An 8923-nucleotide genomic window follows, 5' to 3' on the forward strand; every position below is an offset into this window, starting at 1 on the left:
TGAGTAAAAGGCCTGGCCAGCCACACAAGCCTGACGCCCTGAACTCTATCCCTAGAATCCACATAAAAGTTGAGGGAGAGCACTCACTTCACAAAGTTGACCTCTAACCTTTTTTTCTTTCTTTCTTCTTCTTCTTTTTTTTAAATTTTTATTTATTTATTTATTTATTGGTTTTTGGAGACAGGGTCTCTCTGTGTAGCCTTGGCTGTCCTGGACTTGCTTTGTAGACCAGGCTGGCCTCGAACTCACAGCGATCCGCCTGCCTCTGCCTCCCGAGTGCTGGGATTAAAGGCATCTGCCACCACGCCCGGCTTTTTTTTTTTTCAAGACAAGGTTTCTCTGTGCAGCCTTGGCTGTCCTGGACTCTCTTTGTAGACCAGGCTGGCCTCGAACTCACAGAGATCTGCCTGCCTCTGCCTCCGAGTGCTAGGATGAAAGGCGTGCGCCACCCCACGCCTTGCTGACCTCTAACCTTTTTTGTGTGCCATGGCATGCATATCTACATACATCCACACAAATAAATACGTGATATATGTATGATAGATGCATGTGTGGGTATAAACATATGTATGATGTAAATTGGGGGCCTGAATGTGTGTCTCAGTAGTAGACTTGCTTAGCATGCAAGAGACTCTGGATTTGACTCTTGACAGCAGTAAATAAATAAAACTAAATATAGATTTATTACAGAAGTATCATGTGTCCCTGTGTGTTTTTTGTTTTTGTTTGGTTTGGTTATTCAAGACAGGATTTCTCTGTGTAGCTCTGGCTGGCTATCCTGGAACTCACTCTGTAGACCAGGCTGGCCTCAAATTCACAGATCCGCCTGCCTCTGCTTCCAGAGTGCTGGGATTAAAGGTGTGCACCATCACTGCCCAACTCATGTGTCTAGTCTAAGAAATTCAAGTACTTAAGAAACGTGGGACTTTGCTGGTCAGAGGTCGAGTGCACTCCTTTCTGGAAAGGCAGTTTTCCTGAGCTCGGAGAACAGGGCTACCTCCCTCCTGGCTCCAGCAGGCTACCAGAGAGCATTTGGCGAAAAGGTGTCATCAACTTGGTTCCGTTTAGATGAGACACCTCAAAGCTGTCTCTGAACTAACGAGAGGCCTGATTCCTGACCTCACACTTGGAGTGATCCTGCAGCCTCTGCCTCCTGAACTGACATGGTTAAAGTATGGGCCACCCTGACTTTTCTAGACCTTTTTTTTTTTTTTAATGTTTACAGATGTTTTGTCTACATGAATGTGTGGAGAACATCTGAGCCCCTAGAACTGGATTTACAGGCAGTTGTGAGCTGCCTTGTGATGGGACCTCTGGAAAGAGCACCAGTGCTTTTAACCACTGAGCCAGCTCTCCAGCCCCCTCTAGCACTTAAAAAAAAAAAAAAAAGGCCAGGACAGCCAAGGCTGCACTAACAAACTGTCTTGAAAAAAACCAACACCCCCTGCCCAACCCCCTCCTCGCCCACAAAATAAAATCATTTAGTTTTTCTTTTTTCTTTCTTTGTTTTGTTTTGTTTTGTTTTGTTTTGTTTTTCTCAAGACACGATTTCTCTGTGTAGCCTTGGTTGTCCTGGACTTGCTTTGTAGACCAGGCTGACCTTGAACTTAGTGACTCAGTGATCTGCCTGCCTCTGCCTCTCGTGCTGTGCTGGGATTAAAGGCGTGCGCTGCCACCCCTTACCCCCCCCCCCCCCAGCACTCTTACAGATAAGATCCGGTCTGGAGACAACTGGAGTTTCCAGGGGGGCAACTGGCCCTAACAGATTACCACAGGACTCTGGGTTAAGGTTCTTAAGTCACCTGTCTCCAAATTTCCCAAGCAGAGAAGAACTCATTCCACAAATATTTACAAAGGGCTGGCCCAGTGTGGGCTGCAGAGTGTGTGCTGGTACTTGAGTCACTTGGTGGGGGAGGCAGCCAGTGTTGAGGGCCTGTGACCAGACATTGCCCCTCCTTTATTCCCCGACCACAGACTGACCTCCTGGCCCAGCACCTAACCTTCATTGTACTGGCCACTCCCCACTCCCCCTCCCCCCTCTCCCCACCCCACCCCACCCCCCCATCTCACAGCCCCATCCTCTTCCCTTTGGGTTGTTGGCCGACCCCTCAGGCTACCTCATCTGAGAAATTCTGCCCCCTGCCTGCTTTCCCACCTGCCCCCCTCGGGATCGCTTCCCTTCAGAAGCAGCTTGGGGTGGGGTGGGGCCTTCACGGACTCCCTGCTCACTACAATCCATAACTCCTTTCTGTCCGCCATGTTAGTCCCTGGCACCTGCTAGTTTTTTCAGCAGTGTTTGCTTCCTGGTTACTGCCTCTGGGGCTGTTTCCTAGGATCCCTTCGTCCAGGACTTCCCTGGTCGTTTGATCTCTGGGGAGCCCTGCCCTTCAGCCTATTTTTGTTCTAAGTGAACCGTGTTCGCGTTCCCTGCCGTTTCTGATCAACCCCTGGAGAGAGAAGCATCCATTTAGAGCCAGAGCTGAGTTCAGGCCCAGGAAAAAGGAGCTCGGTACTTCCTGAGCCTGACTCAGACGATGGACCAGCCAAAATGGAAACTTACCAGCCTCAGAGTGACGGGGTGGGGGTGCTGAGGGAGCAGTGGAGACATGGCCTCCCGGTTGGTGCCCAGAGGGCAGAGAGTAAGGAGATGTGGCCAACCCATGCCCCTCCCAAGTAAGCAACTCCCCTCGGTCTTCCCCAGGGGTCCTGGTTGTGTCTCTTCCCCACACCCCGCTCCAGAGAGCTGGGAGCAAAGGCCATAGAGAGGAAGTGTCAGCCTTGGACCCAGTGACACACTTCATCTGGGCCACACCAGCTGGCACCCGTGGGAGGCCTCTGTCTTGCTTCCCAGGACAGGATCGTCCAGCCCTGGCCATCTAGGCCTAACGCTGACCCCAGTTCATCTGCAGGGCTCGGTTCCTATCCCTTCCTCCTTCTGCTGGCTGACTTTGGTTGTTGTCCTTAAGTGGGTGTTGGGAGATAATAGACTGTGGGAGGGGCGGGAGCCCTGTTGTGGAAGTCAGGACACCTGGGGTGTGGCTTCCAGCCAGCTGGTGAGGGACTACCACCCACTCTGAGATGTCTCAGAAGAAACCCTGGGGTTTCTCACCTAGTCTTTATTGTGTTTTTGTTTTTTTTCTGAGACAGGGTTTCTCTGTGTAGCCTGGGCTGTCCTTGACTCACTTTGTAGACCAGGCTGGCCTCGAACTCAGAGAAATCTGCTTGCCTCCGCCTCCTGCTGGAATTAAAGGCGTATGCTGCTGCCCCACCCCCACCCCACCCCTAGCTTTTTTCTTTCTTTCAAGAAAAGGGCTCCCTATGTAGCTCAGGATAGACTAAAACACACTTGGTAGACCAGGTTGGCCTCAGTGGCCGTGCTCCTCTTCTCTCTGTATCCCAAGCGCTGGGATTATGGGCATATGCCACCATGGCTGCACTCCATGTTGCCGCCACCCCCCACCTTTCAGATTTGCTGGATTGTCTGACTGTCCTATTGCTGCCCACTCCCCAGGACCGGTCAGCTGTGTCCCTAACACCTTCTTGCTAAGTGGGCTCTGTGCCCTGTTGCTCCCCTCATAGTCTATGCACACCCCTTTCTCTTGCCTCCCTTTTCAGGGTTCCAGTGGGACAGACTCAGCACACAGCTCCTCTTTGTTTCCACTCCACGAGACGGGAGCGCTGCTCAGCATTGCCCTGCCTGCAGGCGTCCACAGGGGATGGGAAAGCCAGACATAGTAGCATGGCCCCCAAATCCCAGCACCTATGAGGAGGGGGAGGAGGATCAAGGGTTCAAAGTCACCCGGCCTAAACCGCTGGAGTTGGAGGCCAGCCTGAGCTACAGGAGATCCTGTCACACCAAAATAGATGAGGAGACCTGGAGGACCCAGTGGTGGGAGGGCCATAATGGTAGGAGGGCCACAGTGGTGGGAGGCCACAGTGGTGGGAGGGCCACAGTGGTGGGAGGCCACAGTGGTGGGAGGACCCAGTGGTGGGAGGACCCAGTGGTGGGAGGGCCACAGTGGTGGGAGGACCACAGTGGTGGGAGGCCACAGTGGTGGGAGGACCCAGTGGTGGGAAGACCACAGTGGTGGGAGGACCACAGTGGTGGGGGGGCCACAGTGGTGGGAGGACCACAGTGGTGGGAGGCCCCAGTGGTGGGAGGACCCAGTGGTGGGAAGACCACAGTGGTGGGAGGGCCACAGTGGTGGGAGGACCACAGTGGTGGGAGGGCCCCAGTGGTGGGAGGGCCTCAGTGGTGGGAGGGCCCCAGTGGTGGGAGGGCCCAGTGGTGGGAGGACCACAGTGGTGGGAGTGCCACAGTGGTGGGAGGACCCAGTGGTGGGAGGGCCACAGTGGTGGGAAGATCACAGTGGTGGGAGGGCCCCAGTGGTGGGAGGGCCCAGTGGTGGGAGGACCACAGTGGTGGGAGGGCCACAGTGGTGGGAAGATCACAGTGGTGGGAGGGCCCAGTGGTGGGAGGCCCCAGTGGTGGGAGGACCACAGTGGTGGGAGGGCCACAGTGGTGGGAAGATCACAGTGGTGGGAGGACCACAGTGGTGGGAGGACCACAGTGGTGGGAGGCCACAGTGGTGAGAGGCCACAGTGGTGGGAGGACCACAGTGGTGGGAGGCCACAGTGGTGGGAAGATCACAGTGGTGGGAGGACCACAGTGGTGGGAGGCCACAGTGGTGGGAGGACCACAGTGGTGGGAGGGCCACAGTGGTGGGAAGATCACAGTGGTGGGAGGACCACAGTGGTGGGAGGCCACAGTGGTGGGAGGACCACAGTGGTGGGAGGCCACAGTGGTGGGAGGCCACAGTGGTGGGAGGCCACAGTGGTGGGAGGGCCACAGTGGTGGGAGGGCCACAGTGGTGGGAGGCCACAGTGGTGGGAGTGCCACAGTGGTGGGAGGCCACAGTGGTGGGAGGCCACAGTGGTGGGAGGACCACAGTGGTGGGAGTGCCACAGTGGTGGGAGTGCCACAGTGGTGGGAGGCCACAGTGGTGGGAGGCCACAGTGGTGGGAGGCCACAGTGGTGAGAGGCCACAGTGGTGGGAGGCCACAGTGGTGGGAGTGCCACAGTGGTGGGAGGCCACAGTGGTGGGAGGCCACTGTGGCTGAATCCTCAGGGCAAGTGACAGGCTCAGATAGTCACTGTCAGGAGACTCCCGAAATGTGGGTGGTGCCCCCCAAATGCCATCTGCTCCTTTTGACAAGACTTCATGTATTGTCAACAGTCTGAGTCACCTGGCTAAGAACCGGCCAGGCCCTTAGTCTAGCTCTAACCCCTGGGGAAACATGGCTGCCTTTCTCCTGGCCTTCCAGCTTCACCCAAAACAGGAATGCAGGGAATGTCAGTTCTCCTCCATTCTTCCCCTCAAAACTTAAAGGGGTTTCCTCAAGAATAAGTGGCTGGGCTGGAGAGATGGCTCAATGGTTAAGAGCACTGACTGCTCTTCTAGAGGTCCTGAGTTCAATTCCCAGCAACCACATGGTGGCTCACAACCATCTGTAATGTGATCTGATGCCCTCTTCTGGCCTGCAGAGGTACACGGCCGACTGTATACATAATAGTAAATCTTCAAACAAACAAACAAACAAACAAAACTCAGCCAACCGGAATTAGACCTAGTCCCTCCCACTGGAATGTGACAGCCCTCCCTCACTTCCTTCCCCTCCCTACTGCTCTGTCAATCTTTCCTCACCAGCCTTTCCCAGGCTGCCTCCTGCTGGTCATTTTTAACTGTGTTACCCTACTTTTCCTGCAGGGTGTGGGAAGGCCTGCTAGAAGAAATCCACTGCATGCTGTAACCTCTGAGTTGTCAACCTTTGCCGAGGGAGGTGGCTGTTGTTTAGGCTACAAGGTGTGAGCTTTGAATCATTGATCTTTTGTCCTTTACCTTTGAAAGGAATAATAGGGAATTACTCAGAGGAGTGTATTCTTTTCAGTCTGCCTGGAGGGCTAGGGAAGTGAGTCGGTACAGGTGCTTGTGTGTCTTTGCTATATTAACTGTGCCTGCTAAAATAAAATAAAGGAGCTTTGGTCATGATTTCTTGTCTTGGCTCCATATTTCTCATGTCTCTGTCCCCCTTTTTTCATCCACACTCTCTCTTTCAGAGAACCTGTTTGACTTGTCCCAACTGACTGGACATTAGGGGACACCCTACCCACTAAAAGAAGTGTGAAGTGATTTCTTTGTTTGTTTTTCAAGACAGGGTTTCTCTGTGTAGCCTTGGCTGGCCTCGAACTCACTGTGATCTGCTTGCCTCTGCCTCCCGAGTGCTGGGGTTAAAGATGTGTGCCACCACGCCCCGGCTGTATTAAGTGATTTTTTTTTTTCCAGGCTGGATCATTGTTAGAACCTAACCTCTCACAAGACCTTGGTTTTAGCCCCAGCACAGGAAGAAAAAAAAAGTTAAAGGGTTCCTGTTCATTTTAAGTGAGGGAGCTGGGTGAGAGCTGCCACCATATTTTAGGGCAAGGGTAGTGAAATTCACGTGTAAACAGACACCAGATTTTCCACAAGGGGAGGGTTGCTGGGAAACCTCCCAGACAGGACATAATTTTCACTCACCTTCTGTATACTGAGCTCTAGAACAGCTCACAGGAAGAATGTGCTGTGTGGACAGCTCATTGCTTCCAACCAAGGCCCAGGCATTTCCAGCACAAGGCAGGACAAGAAAGGGTTCAGGCCACAGTCCAGCCTTGGAGAAGTGTGGTGATTCTCTCTCTCTCTCTCTCTCTCTCTCTCTCTCTCTCTCTCTCTCTCTCTCTCTCACACACACACACACACACACACACAAACCTCTCACACACATACCACATGCACCCCCCCTCCACATATGCGTGCATGCAAACACTGTTAGTGAGGTGCTTCAAGAGCGAAGGCAGGTGGTGGTGCACGCCTTTGATCCCAGCACTTGGGAGGCAGAGGCAGGCAGATCACTGTGAATTCAAGGCTAGCCTGCTCTACAAAGCAAGTCCAGGATAGTCAAGGCTAGACAGAGAAACCCTGTCTCGAAAAACCAAAACGAAACAAACAAAACAAAAAACCCCACCCAAGCCGGGCGTGGTGGAGCACACCTGTAATCCCAGCACTCAGGAGGCAGAGGCAGGTGGATGTCTTGAGTTCACAGTCAGCCTGGTCTACTAATTGAGTCCAGGACAGCCAAGGCTACACCGAGAAACCCTGTCTCAAAAAACCAAAGCCAAAACCAAACAAACAAAAAACCAAAAAAACAAACCCACACACAAAAAAAACAAAAATAAAAACTTTACTCATACACATAAATAAAAATACATTTTACAAAAAATCAAATAACCTTCAGGTTTTTGTCCTTTTGTTTGTTTTGGTGTTGGGAAAGGTGGTCTCAAGTATCCCAGGCTGGCCTCAGTCTCTACAGTGAGCTGGACAATCTGATCCTTCTGCTTCCATCTCCCAAGTGCTGGGATTACAGACTACACTCCTGCCCGGGTTTATGCAGTGCTGGGGAGTCATACCCACCTTAGGTTTGTGCGCGTCCCAGGCAAACACTCTATTCACTGAGCCATATACTCAGCTAAAGTGACTGTTTAAATACTTTTTAAAAAATTTGGTTGAACTGGACATCTGTGCTGCATGCAGGATAGTTTCTGGAACATTCTAGAACATGGACGTCCCTGAAGTGTGTCTTACCGAGGAGTCCTTGGAGATGTCACTAGCTCTTCTTTGATCCTGACAGCTTGCAGCCTCAGGTATTTATTCTACCTCTGAGGGGGATGTTTCCTTGTCCTGGAACTGGGGCACTTAACAGCGCAGGCTCCGAGGTTGTTTGATGACATCGCTGTAATTTCTCCCAGCTCATCTCACACCCTTACCCAGCCCTTGCGTTCTTATTGTGGGTAATTACATATACTTGTGTGTGTGTACCCACATATTCCATGCTATGCGAGCAGAGGTCAGAGGACAACTTCCGGGAGTCACTACCTCTCTCTGGTCGCCACTGGGGATTGAACTGTTCTTGTTAGGCTTTTTGGAAAGGTCTTTGGGCACTGAGCCATTGTGCAGGCCCTTCTTGTTTGGGTAGTTGGTTGGTTGATTTTTGGAGACAGGGTTTCTCTGTGTAGCCTTGGCTGTCTTGGACTTGCTTTGTTGTAGACCAGGTTGGCCTCAAACTCACAGAGATCTGCCTGCCTCTGCCTCCTGAGTGCTGGGATTAAAGGCGTGCGCCACCACTGCCCTAGCTTGTTTGTTTTTAAGACATGGTCTCTCTCTCTGCATATCCCAGGATGGCTTGGTACTCCAATCCTCCTTTTATACCTGGCTTCTGGAATTGCAAGCATGTGCTACAAATGATGTCCCACTTTATGTCCTTAAGACAGGGTCTGAGCTGGGCAAGGTGGCGCATGCCTTTAATCCCAGCCCTTGGGAGTTGGAGGCCGGCCTGGTCTACAAAGAGAGTTCCAGGACATCCAGGGCTATTACACAGAGAAACCTAGTCTTGAACCCCACTCCTAGCCCCACCTCCCCCCCCCCCCCCCGCAAGAAAAGCCATGGCCGTTACACAGAAAAACCCTGTCTCAAAAGACCAAAAAAAGAAAGAAAGAAAGAAAGAAAAGCTCTCCCTACCCACCCAAAACAAAAAGAAAAGAAAAGGGGGGAAAAAAAAAGCCGGGCAGTGGTGGCCCACACCTTTAATCCCAGCACGCAGGAGGCAGAGGCAAGTGGATCTCTGAACTTGAGGCCAGCCTGGTCTACAAAGCAAGTCCAAGACAGCCAAAGCAACACAGAGAAACCAAACCAAACCAAACCAAAACCTGGGTCTCAAGCAGTTCAGGGAGACCGGGTTCTCACTGTGTGCTCAGAGATAACCTTGAACTTCAGGTCCTCCCTCCTCATCTACTTCTTCTTCCGGGACTTCCGGCATGCCTAGGCCTGCTTCG

Source organism: Acomys minous (assembly GCF_964271855.1).
Source record: "Acomys minous genome assembly, chromosome: 6".
In the NCBI taxonomy this organism is placed as follows: Eukaryota; Metazoa; Chordata; class Mammalia; order Rodentia; family Muridae; genus Acomys; species Acomys minous.